The 15,135-nt window shown below is 46.3% G+C and overlaps 1 protein-coding gene across 2 annotated transcripts in view; it reads left to right on the forward strand.

The window, feature by feature from the left end:
• PWWP2B (PWWP domain containing 2B) overlaps positions 1-15,135 on the forward strand; it is a 66,731-nt gene that overhangs the window by 10,459 nt on the left and 41,137 nt on the right. The window contains exon 3 of one of the 2 annotated variants that reach the window (XM_069863379.1): positions 12,749-13,280. The exons of the other annotated variant lie outside the window; for it this stretch is intronic. The gene's annotated coding sequence lies outside the window, so the exon portion shown is untranslated. Of the gene's footprint in view, positions 1-12,748; positions 13,281-15,135 lie in introns of those variants that run through there. 2 annotated transcript variants of the gene reach the window in all.

Here is a 15,135-nt window from a genome sequence, read left to right on the forward strand (position 1 = left end):
GCCCTTTGCTCCCCTGCAGGTTCTCTGACCCCTCTGGTATGGATTTCTTATGAAGGCACTTTCTTTATTCAGAGTGATTGTACCAAAATTGTCTTTAACTGAGGAATAGAATTTCAACATATCTCATGGCACTTGGGGTTTATCTTGTGTCTGAAATCTCGGTGCGTTGCTGGGGAATCAAATTCAATTCAATTATTTCGGGCTTCCTATGCAACCTTTTTGTTTGAGGACATAAGGTGGGAACAGAAACGTGGGAGCTCATTCTCTGTAATGCCTCCACGTTTTACTGATTGCAAGCATGGAGAGAGGGATAGGACTCCCTTTCTCATCAAACATTCCAAACTTTGCCCAGGATGAAAATTTGGTATTTAAAACTACAGGATGTGGTGTGCCTCGGAATAGAAATACCATCTGTAATTCCAGTTGATGCTGACTACTACGCTACTCTCATTGAAGTCCATGGGAAAATTCCAGCAGCTTGAATAAGATCTAGAATCATTTCACAATCTTCCAGTCATCACTATCTAGACAAGACATCTGTGATGCTGCTAAACAGGGGGAGGGATTAACTTTTTGTCTGAAAACCAAGTCATCATTAGGAAGAGTCTTGTTGTCAAAGGTCGTGCTTTATAGACTGTGGTTTGCTATGTCATCCCCTAGAAGTTTCTACTCTTTTTCATGCTAGAAAGACTGTGCAGACAAAAGCTGCTACCACTCCTGCTGCAGACTGTCTGTTCTTCTCTACCTAAGCTATTGTAATGCAGTGGGACTATGGTGGTCAGGGCTTGTGTAGTCCTGAGCGGGTAAAAGGTTTTTATTTTTTTTTTGGTACCTTTTGTCACGGGACTTCATCGCTTGCTTGAGTGCTTTGCATGAGTTGTCATTTTGTCCCAGCAAGCCTGGCTGAAGTAAATAAGCAGTGTGGCATATTTATCCAGTGTGCTCAAGGTGTCTGGACAACTGGACACTTGAGGAAGTAAAAATCTCTAACTGCAGCAGCAGCATTTAAGCTTCATCCTTGATCTTCTCCCTTCAAATAATGCTTAGCTCTGGCTAAAGACTTTATTATATCAAAAGCGTTTGGATTGGACCCAAATTCCTATTAGCTAGATCTGGAGTATAAATAAACCTGATGCCCAGAATATGTTCTTCTTGCCAATGAAAGAGTCGTGGTCAAAATCCATCACTTGTGTACGAACAGTGCTCCTTTTAAAGGAGCAGCAAAGCTTCATCCTTCTGAGCTGTCTTCGCTGTGTGTATATGTGTATTTTGGGAAAACTTTAGCAGAGTGGATCTTGTCAGTGCTACTGACCTTTGCTGTCCTGAGTTGTAGGTGGGCAGGGTGAAGAGGCACCTAGATCAGTCAGATTGATCGTGCTATTTAGTCCGTGCTGAGTAGGAAAGTGTCTGGCTCGAAGGGAGGAGCTCAGAGTCCAGACCTGGGAGTCAAAATGGGAGGATGTTCGCTCAGTCACGTTAGCCTAAGGACAATGCAGCCTGTTCTTACCAGTGGGACCACTGCAGATGTTATGCCGATGGTCAGAGCTGGCCACGAGATGTGGGAGGAAAGGCTGTAAAGCAAGGCTTCAAGGAGGAAAAGAAGCACTTGCTCCAGAGGAGACCTGGGTTATTACAGACATGATGGGTATCTGAGCTATAGGTACAGAGTAGAAGGAATGGAGCAGGTCTGTAAACCTGGGGAAAAGGAAATGTTGAGTCTGATAAGAAGGACATGATGGGATGGCCTGGATCAGGCCTGACCCCTCCTGCCCTCTTCAGCCAAACTTCTCTGTGTGAGTCTATAGATAATTTAATGCCTATTGCCATGTCATTGGCCTCCTTCAGCCACCTTTCCAAGAATGATTTTTTTGCCTTCCATGTGTCTAAGGTGGGCTGCCAACACAGTCTGCCTGTCTTGAGATGATACAATAATAGCTGGATAAATTACTGCAGTTGCTCAAAACTAGAAAAACAGAGCAAAACTTCCTATGTTCCCTCAGACGCGTTTACTTCAATTCCTATCAGACCAGCATGTCTGGTGTTTTGTTATGTCTCCTATAAAACAATTCATTTTTTCAGTCTCTTGCCCTTTATCCAATTCTCTTCACTCAGGAGGACTGAATTTTATTGGTTTCCTTGAATTTTCTTAAGGTGGAACTGAAATGTTTCCATCAGTTGCTCATTGCCTGTTCTTTCCGGAAGGGTGTAACTTCAGTTTTCACTAATGTTTGCAATTCCTGAGTCCTCGGACCACAATGACACTTGTGCTACGGTTAAATCTGATAGCTTCGAGGCCGTTTCAAGACAATGCAGCTTTCTATCTGTTGAAGGAGTTACTAAAAGCAGGCAACTGACTGGTAATATTGTACGTTGCTGCTGTAAAGTCTGTCGTGCAGTGACTTCCCTGGCAGCTGCACAAGGGCTTCTTATCACTAGGACAGATTAAGAAGAGTCCAGGAGATGCCTTCAGCAGGAGTGCTTTGCTAAGGCCACTTGTGCTAACCCTGGGCACAGCAGAAATTTGGGATTGTTGACCCTTGCTGCTGTGAAACTTACTGTCTTCTGGCACGTGATGCTCTTCTGCAAAGCATGAGAGGTAATTACTGGAAAGAATGTACAAACTATTCAGGTAGCTTGTGAATGCGTATCAAGTTGGAAGCAACTGCATTTTTTAAAAAAGTCCAACCTGGTTTGGGTTGGAAAAGCTGCTATGATTTTTTTTTTTTTTTCCAAAAGAAATTACTTTATTAAAACCTTTCATTAACTGACTGGTAAAACAGGGGCTCTGAGAAAACAACAGGCAGGCTAGCAACCCATAGAAGTCAAATAAGAACCTCTGGGTTTAGCCAGGAGAAAAATGCCTGGTCAGCATCTTCTCATGCTGCTTTGTAGCTTCTGCTTGTACGGAGAGCCTCTGTGCATGCTGCCTGTGCTGCAGTGGTGGCTGTGCTGCAGCTGGTCGCTGGTGAGTTATTCAAGCTGGACCTGCACTCTTCGGCACTCCATCCTCCACAGTTTTCTCAGGAGTAAGGATTGCCCTGACCCAGGTGTAAGACCTTGCACTTGGCCTTATTCAGCCTCATGAGGCTCTCACAGGCCTGCTTCTCGAACTCCTCCAGGTCCCTCTGGATGACATCCCATCTTTCTGGTGTGATACCTGCACTGCCTGTTGTGGATCTCCATCTGGATATCAAGCCATTGAACACTACTCTCTGAATGTGACTATCAAACCGATTTCTTATTCACCGAACAGTCCACCCATCAAACCCATATCTTTCCACTTTAGAGAGTAGGATGTTGTGGGGGCTGTGTCAAAGGCTTTACAGAAATTCAGATAGATCACTTCCATTGCATTTGTCATCTGATGTGGTCGCTCCATCATTCAAAGCCACTAGGTTGGTCAGGCAGGACTTGCCCTTGGTGAAACCATGCTGGCTGTCTCAAATCACCTCCCTGACCTGCGTGTGCTTTAGCATGGCTTCTAGGAGGATCTGTTCCATGATCTTCCCAGGCACAGAGGTGAGGCTGACAGGTTGGTAGTTTCCAGGGTCATCTTTTCTACCCTTTTTGAAAATGGGCATAGTGTTGCCCTTCTTCTGGTCACCAGGGACTTCTGACTGCCTTGACTTTTCAAATATAGAGGGTGGCTTGGCAACTGTATCAGCCAGTTCCCTCAGGACTCTTGGATACGTCTCATCAGGTCCCATAGACATATATATATATATATTCAGGATCCTTAAGTGGTCAAGAACCTGATCTTCCCCTGCAATGGGAGGAGCTATACTCCCCTGGCCTCTATCTTGCTGTTCATTGACCCAGGATGGGTGAGGAGAGCAGTTGCCAGTGAAGACCAAGGCAAAAAAGTCACCATTTTCAGTCATCGGTGGGGGTGTGCTCTCTTTGACCTTCATTTTGTGGTTTGCATACCTATAGAAGCACTTGTTAGTCTTCACTTCCTTTGCGAAGTTCAGCTCCAGCTGCACCTTGACCTTCCTGACCCCGTCCCTACACAGCCAGGCAGCGTCCCTATCCTCTCCCCAGGTTCCCTGTCCCTGCTTGCACTGCCTGTGCAGTTCCCTATTGCTCTCCAGTTTGACCAGCAGGTCTCAACTTGGCCTTGCTGGTCTCTTTCCTTCCCTGCCTGATTTCCTGCGTTGGGGACTGAGTCCTCTTGCACTTTATGGAAAGTGTCCTTAAATATTTGCCAGCCTTTGTCCCTGAGGACCATGTACGAGGGAGTCCTACTGCTGAACTCCTTGGAGAACTGCAAGTTTGCTTTCCTGAAATTTAGCATCCTGACTATACTCCTCACCTGTTCCGTATCCCTTAGGACCTTGAACTCCATCAGTGTGTGATCACTGCAGCCCAGTCTGCTTCTGATCTTGGCATCAGTGATGAGTTCACTTGCACTGGTGACCGTCAGGTCCAGTATTACATCCCGTTGGGAAGGGCTGTCGGTTACCTAGGTTAAGAAATTATCTTTCATGCACTCTAGGTGTTTCCTGGATTACCTGAAGCTTGCCATGCCACTTTTCTAGTAGATACAAGGTAGTTGAAGTCCCCTAGTAGGATGAAATGAGTAGCCCAGCTTATTTCTAGGTTTGTAACAAAGGTGTTTGCTGGCACACCCAGGAAGCTGCATTCATCTGACAGAGAGATCCTGTTGGTGAGTGTGCTATGCAGCATGTGGAGCACCCGCTTGGTCTGGAGGGGAATCCCTGCATGGAGCAGGGACAGACCCTTTGTGGCTGGGGTCACACACAGGGTGTTGGGGACAAGCAAGGGGTTGCAGCTCTGGCTCAGGTGGGAAGGAGAACTATGTTTCCTAAGGCTGCTCTATCACTGCTGCAGGGAATGCATCACATTATGAGATCAGGGGCTTTTCAAGGAATATGTGTTGCTCAAACCCCACTTTATGGGGAGAGTGTTGATCTGCGGCACTCAGCAGGCTGAACAAGTCCTGCAGTGCCTCAAGGCTGGGTCGTTTGTTCTGCTCTGAAATCTTCCTAAATGTCTCTTCATAAGAGATCACCCCTCCACAGCCTTTCATGCAGTAAAGCTTTTAGTAAAAATTGCTCGTAGATTTTCATATACATCTCCGCATGAAACAAGTTTACAATATGTATATTCATTTGCTTTTTCAGGCTGGAAAATCCTTTACTTTTCCTCCCTCTTGTTATCCCCCCCAAGCTGTGGAACCATTTAACTTGAAAATACTGGCTTCTGAAGATTTTAATTTTACTGCTACTAGCTTAATAGACCCTCAGCATCAGTACTTTTGGGCATTCATCACAAAAAGCATGCTGCTGCTACGTACAGCAAAATCAAAGCTTATTGCATACTTGCTATATATAGTAAGCTCCAACGTAAAATTTGGAACGTTGGGTTATGACTTCACCTTCAAAGCTGTTCAGGGCTTTGTGTGTGCATGTGGCCAGTACTGTTTGCCAGCAGTTCATGAAACAACATAAATCACTCTTTTTCCTTTTACCTCTTCGCTTACTTATGCTCTAGCAAGTGGCACAAAAAGTTTATATAAACTTATATAAAGTTGTGGTGGTGATTGCTGTGATATCTAAATTTTCAACACACCTGCCTGGTCAAGTGAAATATTTCAGCCCAAGAGATGAATGCTTGAGATTTTTCTTGGCCTGGTTTCTAGATGGTTCAGTCAACTAAAACCAAGCATCCAGTTTAATTACTGTTTTTCATTCTTCCTCCAAGCAGCTTGGAGTCAGTGTCTCTGCATACTAATACAAAGTAGGAGAACAAGTCTAAAGTAGCCTGCATTGCATACTTGTGTGCTCCAGCCTTGGATGTCTGGAGCTGCCTATCTGGTGGCATCCTGCTGATTTCCCTGTTCCTGAAAGTGCTTGCGCATTTGGCTTGTGACCACCCCGACTGCATTTGGAGACATCTAGATCGATGCTGCTTCTCCCCGTTTATGCCATCTGCTGCCCCTCTTTCCCTCCACTCTCTCCTCCCAGACGTATTTGTTTGAAATGCTAGCAGGCCATACATTGTGCTATTTCTAACTGCACACGAGCTGTGCGGATGCCCAAGAATGCAATCTGCTTACATGGGCTGTAATTTCAGCTGCTGAAGGAGATTTGTATCAACTGAAGGGCTTAACACCTCCTTTGGAAGCCCAGCAAGCTGCTCCCTGGACTGAGTGTCTCCAAGCCCCATCTGAAGCTTTGGGTATCTGTTCTTTGTGCCCATGGTGAGCAGAGGTGGGTGTCCCTCGGTGGTGTCACCAGCCTGCTGTGTGCTCAGTGCTGGTTGGATCGATGCAGGAGCAGGGGTTGTGATGGGTGCTTTCAGTGGAAGCCAGGGGGCCAGGCTTCATGGAGCAGCCCTATCTGCGGCTCTGCTTCCCAGGGTGGGAGGGCCAGGCTGCATCTACATGGTGAGGAAAGATGTCTGGAGAAAGAGCCTTAAAACTTGTTTCTCTAAAAACTTTTACGAATAATGTAAATACGAAATTTCTGTAGTGTTTCCTGAATTGCATTTATTTGCTCGTTTCTTTTGTAAACTCAAATGGCAGTGTCTAAAACTGCAGCTACAATTCCCCTTTTCACACCGAGCAAGGTTTGTGTGGCAGGATGGGACTTTCAGCAGAGGGCTGGTTGGTGTGTGGTCTGGGGTGAGCAGCATTGATAAACCGAAGGGTAAAAGCTCTTACGGAGGGAGTCCTCCTGCCTCTCTGGGTAAGGCTCAAAAATTCATCCCATTTGTGTTAGTTAAGCAGATATTTGCAAAGTATTGAGCGCCTCCACATTGCACATACAGAAAGGCTGCTTTGGGCCAAGGAGAAATAGGAGATTCTTGGAAACTTAGGGATAGCTCTGCATAGAGAAAGGTGCTTGCTTCTCTGGAATGAAGACCTTCATACAGTAGCTGTACGTTGTTAATGGCACAAGCAGCCACTTGGCTGATGAAGCCTAGTGACACAATGGGGCAACGCAGATACTTCCCAGTTTAATGCTTGGGTGCCAAGGTGGGACTTTAAACCCAAAAAGCAATGTGAAGGCTCTTAAATGTTGAAAAACTTGCAGCTGTTGTTTTTCAGCATTGATACATTTTGTTCTTTCTGTAAGTACTCATTGCTGGCGCTGGGATCAAGGTGAATGAGAGTATGTGAGCTGAGCAACAAACTCCCAACTTCTGCCTCATAGAAGACTTCAGGAAGCTGCTTGCCTGTCTCTGTCCTGCAAGGCAGATGATGACTCAACTGGTGCCTGGCTTATTCTTTTTAAATCTGCTTGGTGCTTCTGTTTTGCACTCCATAAGTACTTTTACAGAACATGTGGGATTTGTGTTAGTTACTTCATGAACTTCTACACATCCTGAGATTATGCACATCCAAAATATGCTTCTTATGTCTGGCAGCAATAACAGAAATGGGGCTTAATACCTCCATTTCTGGAGTGCTTGTGTTCTTAAAAAGATTTTAAAGAACTTCCACACCAGAGGGACGGGATGTCATCCAGAGAGACTTGGACAGGCTGGAGAAGTGGGCTTGTGAGAACCTCATGAGGTTCAACAAGGCCAAGTGCAAGGTGCTACATCTGGGTTGGGGAAATCCTCAGTTTCAGTACATGATGGGGGATGACAGGATAGAGAGCAGCCCTGCAGAGAAGGACTTCGTGGTGGTGGTCGATGAGAATCTCAAAATGAGCCAGCAGTGTGCACTCACAGCCCAGAAGGCCAACTGTGTCCTGGGCTGCATCGAAACAAGCGTGGCCAGCAGGGCAAGGGAGGTGATTCTGCCCCTCTGTTCCTCCCTTGTGAGACCTTATCTGGAGTATTGTGTCCAGTTCTGGAATCTTCAACATAAGAAGGATATGGAGCTGTTGGAACGGGTCCAGAGGAGGGTGACAAAGATGATCTGAGGGCTGGAGCACCTCCCATATCAGAGAGGCTGAGAGAGTTGGGGTTGTTCAGCCTGGAGAAGAGAAGGCTCTAAGGAGATCTTATAGTGACCTTCCAGTACCTGAAAGGGTCCTACCAGAAAGCTGGATAGGGACTATAAAGGGTTGTGGTGATAGGACAAGGGGGAATGGGTATAAACTGGAGAGGGGCAGATTTAGGCTTGATATAGGGAGGAATGTCTTCACCATGAAGCACTGGCCCAGGTTGCCCAGGGAAGCTGTGGCTTCCCCATCCCTGGAGGTGTTCTAGGCCAGGTTGGATGGGCCTTGGGCAGCCGGGTCTAGTGGGAGGTGTCCCTGCCCATTGCAGGGGGGTTGGGACTAGGTGATCTTTAAGGTCCCTTCCAACCCAAACTATTCTATGATTCTTCATACCTACAGTCCTTGCACTTGAAATCTTTAGCTCCTCAATCAGTTGGAAAGTGCTATCTCTCTTCTCCTGGTGCCATCTCTGCCCCAGACCAGGAGCAGCGTGGGATCCTGCTACATGCACCAATGGGGACATCTGTGTGGTGTGTGAGGGGACCGGCTGTGTCTCCCACCTGTCCCAAGGCTGCCGGGTGGCCCAGGTGCCTGCAGGCTGCGGAAGGCTCTTTGTGCCCCGGCCGCTACGGATGCAGCATGGAGCAAAGGTCCACGTGTGGCTCCTCTGCCTGTGCAAGCGAACGTGACTCATCTCGCCTTAGCAAGAGGGTCATAAATGCTCTCTGACGTGAGCCTTCCCCACATCAGCTCCGTCAGCTGCCCTGCATCACTCGTATAATCATCTCTTGCTCACTGGGTACACCTGTCCTTCTAGAAGGGCATTTTTTTAGTGAAGGCTTTTTTTTTAATTAAGTTGATTAATTTCTGAAGGGGTGAATGCTTTTAACTGATGTGCCAGTTCCTGTTTAATCTGCATTAGATTCTTGCTATTGTAGGATCAGATAGGCTTGTTGTCTTTATAAAGCATGTTTCCTGTGTGCTCTCTGCAGTTGAAGAAATGAATTGTAGTAAAATTACTAGTTAAACTTCCTTTATGAATGGTGGCTTGCTCTGTTTTGATTCAAGCCAGTAGCTTGAGCCTTTACTTCACACAGAAAGCAAAAAAAACTCTTGAACGCAATACAGGGCTTTTCATAGAGGGATGATAGCCTTCCTTATTGAAGAACCTCGTGACAACCTTTTCAAGTCAGCTGTGTCCTGATCTATTGGGTGACGGAGATGGTTCCAGAACCCTGTCTGGAATATCAAGGATGGGGATCCAGGCTACCGTCCAGTAAACCCCACTCGCCCTGGCCCTTCTCCTTCAGGAGGAAACCTTGGGAAGGAAGGACTTCCTTGGACCGCTGCCAGCAGCAGTCTCTCCATCCTTCTCCTCGCCTTCCACTGACGACTCGGGCCATTAGGTAGGTACTGTCTTTAGAAACGAAGCCCTGTGGGAGACAGTGGGCTGCCTGTCAGAGGTCCTCTGGATCCCTTGGCCCCTGTCCTTCCTCCTCAGGGTTACAGGAAGATATGACCGCATGATCCTGCTGAGCTTGAGCCAGGGCTGCCTTGCTGCCCTTCCCCCACAGGGAGATGTCTGAAGGAGACTGATTTGGCGATGCTCAATTACAGCCTGCTGTTAATTGTATTAGGATTAGAAAATATTCCTTAAAAGAAGCTGTGTGGCTTCTTGCTGCCATTGTTTCCCGACCTGCCAGGACACAAGGGGTGACTGGGGCTTGTGCCAGTCTCAGGGCTGCAATGGGAGAGGGTTTCAGTGCCATGGCACTCTGGGCATTTCCAGAGAAACTGTCTGAAGGAGATGGGTTCCTGACTCCAGCTCTGATGTGCTCTTGGTCTTCATCGAGCAGTGCAGCCCTGGATGCCAGCACACACATGAACCCCCTTCAGTGCTGCATCTGGCACTCTCCCGAAGGCAAAAGGCCCATGGCACTCCTGTACTGTGGACTGGGTGCAAGGGATGTCCTGCATTTACCTCACCTGAAGGGCCAAAGTCCCCCAGGGGGCTGCGAGCAGGGCCCCGACATGTCAGCACGCTTGGGATGCAGTAATCTGGGAAGATAAATCAGCTTTCTGCGCTCTGCTGCAGCTGCTAAATCTGAATTTGTGAATGGCTTTATTTGATCCAAAGTTCATTTTTTTATTATGAATAAGCTCTTGGCTTCAGGAGAGCTCTCTTGGCTTTCCTTTCAACGTACAGCTTAGCACACAGGCTGCTGGATCATGCCGTTGTCCTGAGTCAGTCGCTCTCTTATAAGTGTTCATTACTCATACATGTATTGAGGCTACAGCAACGTCCAGAATGCAGTGTTCAAGCTGCTGCTCCATATTGAAGGCGTTTTTTTAGCAGAAATCTCTGAAATTTTCCAGTGACAAAGTGAAAGCACATGTGTGACTGTCGCTGCGTTGCTCTTGAGCACATGTTGGATGAAAACTTCTGGGTCTGCCCAAGGAGGATGCTTAAAACAGACACCAGGGCTCTTGCAAGACGTGGCCTCTGCCCCTGTGTTGAGCCTGGGTTATGGAGCTTTGTGTTCCTAGGCTGGTGACAAGCATGCGTGCATCCATCCATCCACAGGCACACAGATCTGAGCGGGGTGATGAGCTTTTGATGTTTTGAGACATGGAGCATCAACTGGTTTAAAGCAGTGTGCCATTTTGCCAGTAGCACCAACCTTCTGCTCCCAGAGGAGAGAATCGTTAATCTTTGTTCCCAAGGAGTCTCAGCGAGCAGCTGCAGTTTGACCTCATCCCTCTCCCTACGACGGGGCAGCATCTGCCCTTGCACAGGCAGAAGCCTTCACTGGGAGGTTGTTTGGTATTGTGCTTCTGTTGTGATACTTCCTTCCTCCAAATGTGAAAATCATAAAGAATAAACCGGCCTGAGGGCTTGCTGTCACCTCCTCGACAAGGAAATGCATTTTTTCCTGTTTAGACCAAATATTCTCCATCTGTAATATGTCTCTAAAGCATCAGCTTTTTGCAAAAGCCATTTGAGGGATAATCCACCAAGCCCACGGACCTCACTAAGGCTTTGTTAGGTGTGAGTTAATAAGCCTGCAAGTGGGTTTGTTGTGTGCTCCTGAAAATCTCACCATTCATCAGAAGGCAAATTAATACATTATCCTGCAAGATTAATGATAAACTTACACTCTAATGGCTATAGCTAATAGGGCGTTATCATGAGACATCCCAGTTTTTTAGGAGTGGGATGATTCTGCTAAATGCTGAAGGAGTTTATGAAACCTGATCGTAGCTTTGGAATATAGGTTTTAGGGCAGATGTTCATGGTGTGTTAAAACAGCTCTTTGAAGGCTTAAATGTATGGGCAATCCTGAAGATCATTCTAGATGCTGGGTCTGGTAAAACTGGTGTTGCCTTTGGTTCCAGGCCTGCAGAAGAGGTGCTGCTGCGTTTTGAGCAGCATTGGAAATGGGATCAACTTCCTCCATTTGGTGTTGGCATTCTTGGTTCATTGTGCTTTGTACTTCTAAGTCACAAACTTCAACTGTGAATGGTTTCTAAAGGTCTTTGATCTTTTGTTTTGTAGCATTAACAGATTTGAGCCTGTGTGTCCTGGGGTTCTGACACAAGTGTGTTAGGGCTGGTCACACTTCTGAACTGACACAAACTGGATTGCGTTTGAGGTGTGGTGCACTGATGCTTTTGCAATTGAAGAGTGTAAGCGTAGATCTCTGTGACTTTTTTGTCATTCAGTTCTGTATCCCTGAGTTGTTTTACAACTCCTGGTTCCTTCGCTTGATCTCGAAGGCAAGTGGTTGCTCCCTTTGAACTCTTTCAAGGCTTCCACTGTGTAACCTGACTCATGGGGCCAGTGCAAGTACCTCTTGCCTGCAGGAGTACAGATGAGGACTTCTCTGTTTGGCAGTTTTTAGTTTTGACAGGTATATCCCTCTCCAGTAGATGTGTCTTTTCAAGCCTGCCGTCTCAGTATTAATGGCTGGTATCTGACAAGAAGGCCACTTGACAGCAGTATAAGGCATCAGGCATGGGTACCTTTTGGTAATTGTGGTTTGGAGCGTGTTTTTTTGCACTTCTGAAATCAGAGTGAGCATCTTGTATTCTTTCATTTCCTGGAGGCTGGTCTGTTGTGGTCTGGTGCACTCAAATACAGCCACGTTCAGAGGGCTCCATCAGAGAGGAGCGGTGCTTGGTCCTTCAAGAGGTGCTGGCCACACGCACTTGTTTCTGCAGCCTGAAATGAACAGTGATCCCGGGTGAGAAAGGAGCCTGTGGTGGGTAGAGGGTCTGAGGGGAAGCTAGATATCTTCTTCCTCTGGAGGCAGAGAGATGAAGGTGGCATGGCCACTCTGCCTCTTCATTAACACGTGGCTGGGGCATTGCGGCAGCTGTCCCTGTCTTGAGCAGTTGCAGGTACTTAGAAAAGCTTCTGTACGGCTTGCTCTCAAGGGGAAAATAATCCTATTTTATAGACTGTGTTTGAAAAGTGGAGGCAGATGTTCTTCACGTGGCGCACTCTGCGGGGACTCGTGGCAGATTAACCTACAGTAACCCGCCCTGAACAGGGACTTAGAAGTGTTTAAGCCAGAGACTGAAGATATATTATCATCACTGAAATTCATATCATGTCTGTCTTGGAGAAAATACTCACGTTTACTTTAGGTTTGTTAACTTGATGAGTTTCTTCCGAAACTGTACCTGCTGCTGGTTTTGCCGGCCAGGGCAGCTGGAAACAGGAGAATTCCTGGCTATATTTAGAGGAACCCAGAGCGTGTGCCTCGCCGCTAATACTGGTCCATTCCCTGCCGCCTGCAGTAACCTCTCCCTCTTTCACTTTCTTCAAGGTAACAGAAGATAAGAGCACAGCTGTTCTCCTAGAGGGTCACGAAATCTGTAAACATCCTGACATGCTCCCAGGAGAATCTGGAGGTGGCCGTGCGCATGGCAGGAGGACGAGTTTCCTTGTCAGATTGCACTGCTTTTCATCTGGGACAGGTGACAGGCACCGGGACTTGGAGTTAGGTGGCTCTCCTGGTGTGAGGCTGGCAGGAAAGTCTTAAGGATGTCTTACCCTAGAATGAGAATTTGACAAGTCAAACAGCAATGAACTAGGAGAACAGCAAAAACCACAACTTGGAATGTATTTATTACTTAAAATTAGCTCTCCTTGATAAAATCCCCCAAATTATTGCTGCTGCTTATTTTACTTACAGATTTCACACACTTATTAATTTTAAAGTTACCAAACTTCTACTCAATACTGTACTCTGAGAAATGTAATTGGAACAGGACATGCAATAGAATGGAATCATTGTAGTGTCTTAAGTACAATGGACTCACTTTTGTGTCTATTAAAACTTGGAAAATGTGCAACACGCAACTGTGGCTGTCATTGCGTATATTAAAGGTTTTTCATGTCCTTTACTGCAGAGCTGAGAGAATCAATGTTTTCAGGTACGTGAACAAGCAGTCACCCGGTGACTTGGATGGGTTTGTGTCCTAAATGTGTGCTTTCAGAAGTCATCGGAAACAGCGGGCAGCACAGCCTTGGCTGGCTCGTGCTGCACACGTAGAGGTGGGTGGTTAGCCTTAAGGCTCCAGCTGGGGAGTAAATTACCATTTCAAACTAACTTTTTGCGTTCACAGCTAATAAAGGAGTGTAATCGAAGGCTCTTTGGACACTTGTTGTTGGCTAGAAAAGATCTTCATCCTTACACATGACCAGAAATGATTAGCAGTCTTTGAAAAGCAGGAGACAGCCTACAGCTTTTGTACCACATGTAGAGTGCAAATAGTTTACAAACTTCAGTGAGTCACGGACAAGCTTTTGAAACTGTACTAGTAAATTTTTGGGGGGTTTTCATTAGCTTAGCTTTCCCTTGGATTCCCTCAGTCTAGAAACGTTAATTTGTGGTGATCTGTTGCTTCTGATGCTGGATCAAACAGTTTAGTCACCCCAACTAGTTAAGATGTTGTCTGCATGGAGAAAATTACCTTTGAGCTATGGGATCGCTGCACAGATTCTGCTTCCTGTTTGTTGCAGCAAACACTGTGATGAACTATTGTCAGATTAGAGAACAAGCAGATCGGAAAACGTACAGTCTTGTGTTTTCCTAGTTCATGCTGGTTCGTATTGTGGTCTTTTGTATGTCAGCAAGAGAGGTCAGAGCTTCCCTTTTCTATTTAACAACAACAAGGTTTAACAAGATGAGTTCAACACCAAAAAACTGCCTTCTGCTGAGTCTCGGTAAGAGCATACAATGAGTCAAATATGCTTCCCTTAAAACAGTTGTAGGACTGTGGTATAAAACATGCAGACTAAAATGCAATGCTGAAATAAGGCATCTGTCTCCCAGGACCAATTTTGGCCACCTCTGCAAACAAATCAATAAGCTTCCTGTTCTCCAAAAATAAGCGTAAGAAGGACAGCAGTGTAAAGCAGAGGGATGTGTGTCTGCACCTTGTGTAAAGCCTTTTTGAAGCAGTTGTTTACCTGGCCATCTGCTTTGCCCATCTCCCAAGCAGACCACTAGGCTGGCAAAGATGCTCTTGTGCAGTGAGTACTCCCACTCATGGAGAAAACAGTTCTACCTTTCTCAGCCCCCGTCTGTCCATCTTCAGGAGTTTCTTTGTGGGTATTTTTTTCTAGCATCTTCTCAACCTAGGCGTAGGGTTAGCTGATGGCTATGTGAGATAGTTTTTCTTTTTTCTGTTCACACAGTTCTTATTTGTACAAAATCCCTGCTGAAACGTGTAGCAGAGCTTTTTGGCTGTAGCATTACCGGTGGTTCACTGATGGGAGTTACAGTCAGCCTTCTGTTAATTTAAAACATTTAAAAAAGGGGGGTAAAAGAAAAATAACCAACATCCCACCCCATACTCTCAGGAAAAACGCTTCTCTAGTCCCATCTCTAGTGAAGGTCTATTCTATGGCTGAAGGAGATGCCAAGAACAACAGGTGAGTCGTGGCTGCCTTCCTGAGAAGGGTAGTAGATGTCACTCACATCCTGTGAACAGGCAGAAACATCCTTAAGACCAGGCGCTCGGTCTCTGCTGGGTGTGAGAGAGAGTTACCATACCTCACACTTGGGGCCACTGATTTTCTCTAGGCTTGGGAGATGAAATGGATTGAGAAGGTAAGTGTAAGTCCAGCGTCCATCCTCTAATGCCAGATGCAGTCCCCGGGATGGAGGTGTTTAAGAGGGGATGTCTTGAGAGTTTTTTTCCTGTG

This window comes from Phaenicophaeus curvirostris, chromosome 9 (genome assembly GCF_032191515.1).
Source record: "Phaenicophaeus curvirostris isolate KB17595 chromosome 9, BPBGC_Pcur_1.0, whole genome shotgun sequence".
In the NCBI taxonomy this organism is placed as follows: Eukaryota; Metazoa; Chordata; class Aves; order Cuculiformes; family Cuculidae; genus Phaenicophaeus; species Phaenicophaeus curvirostris.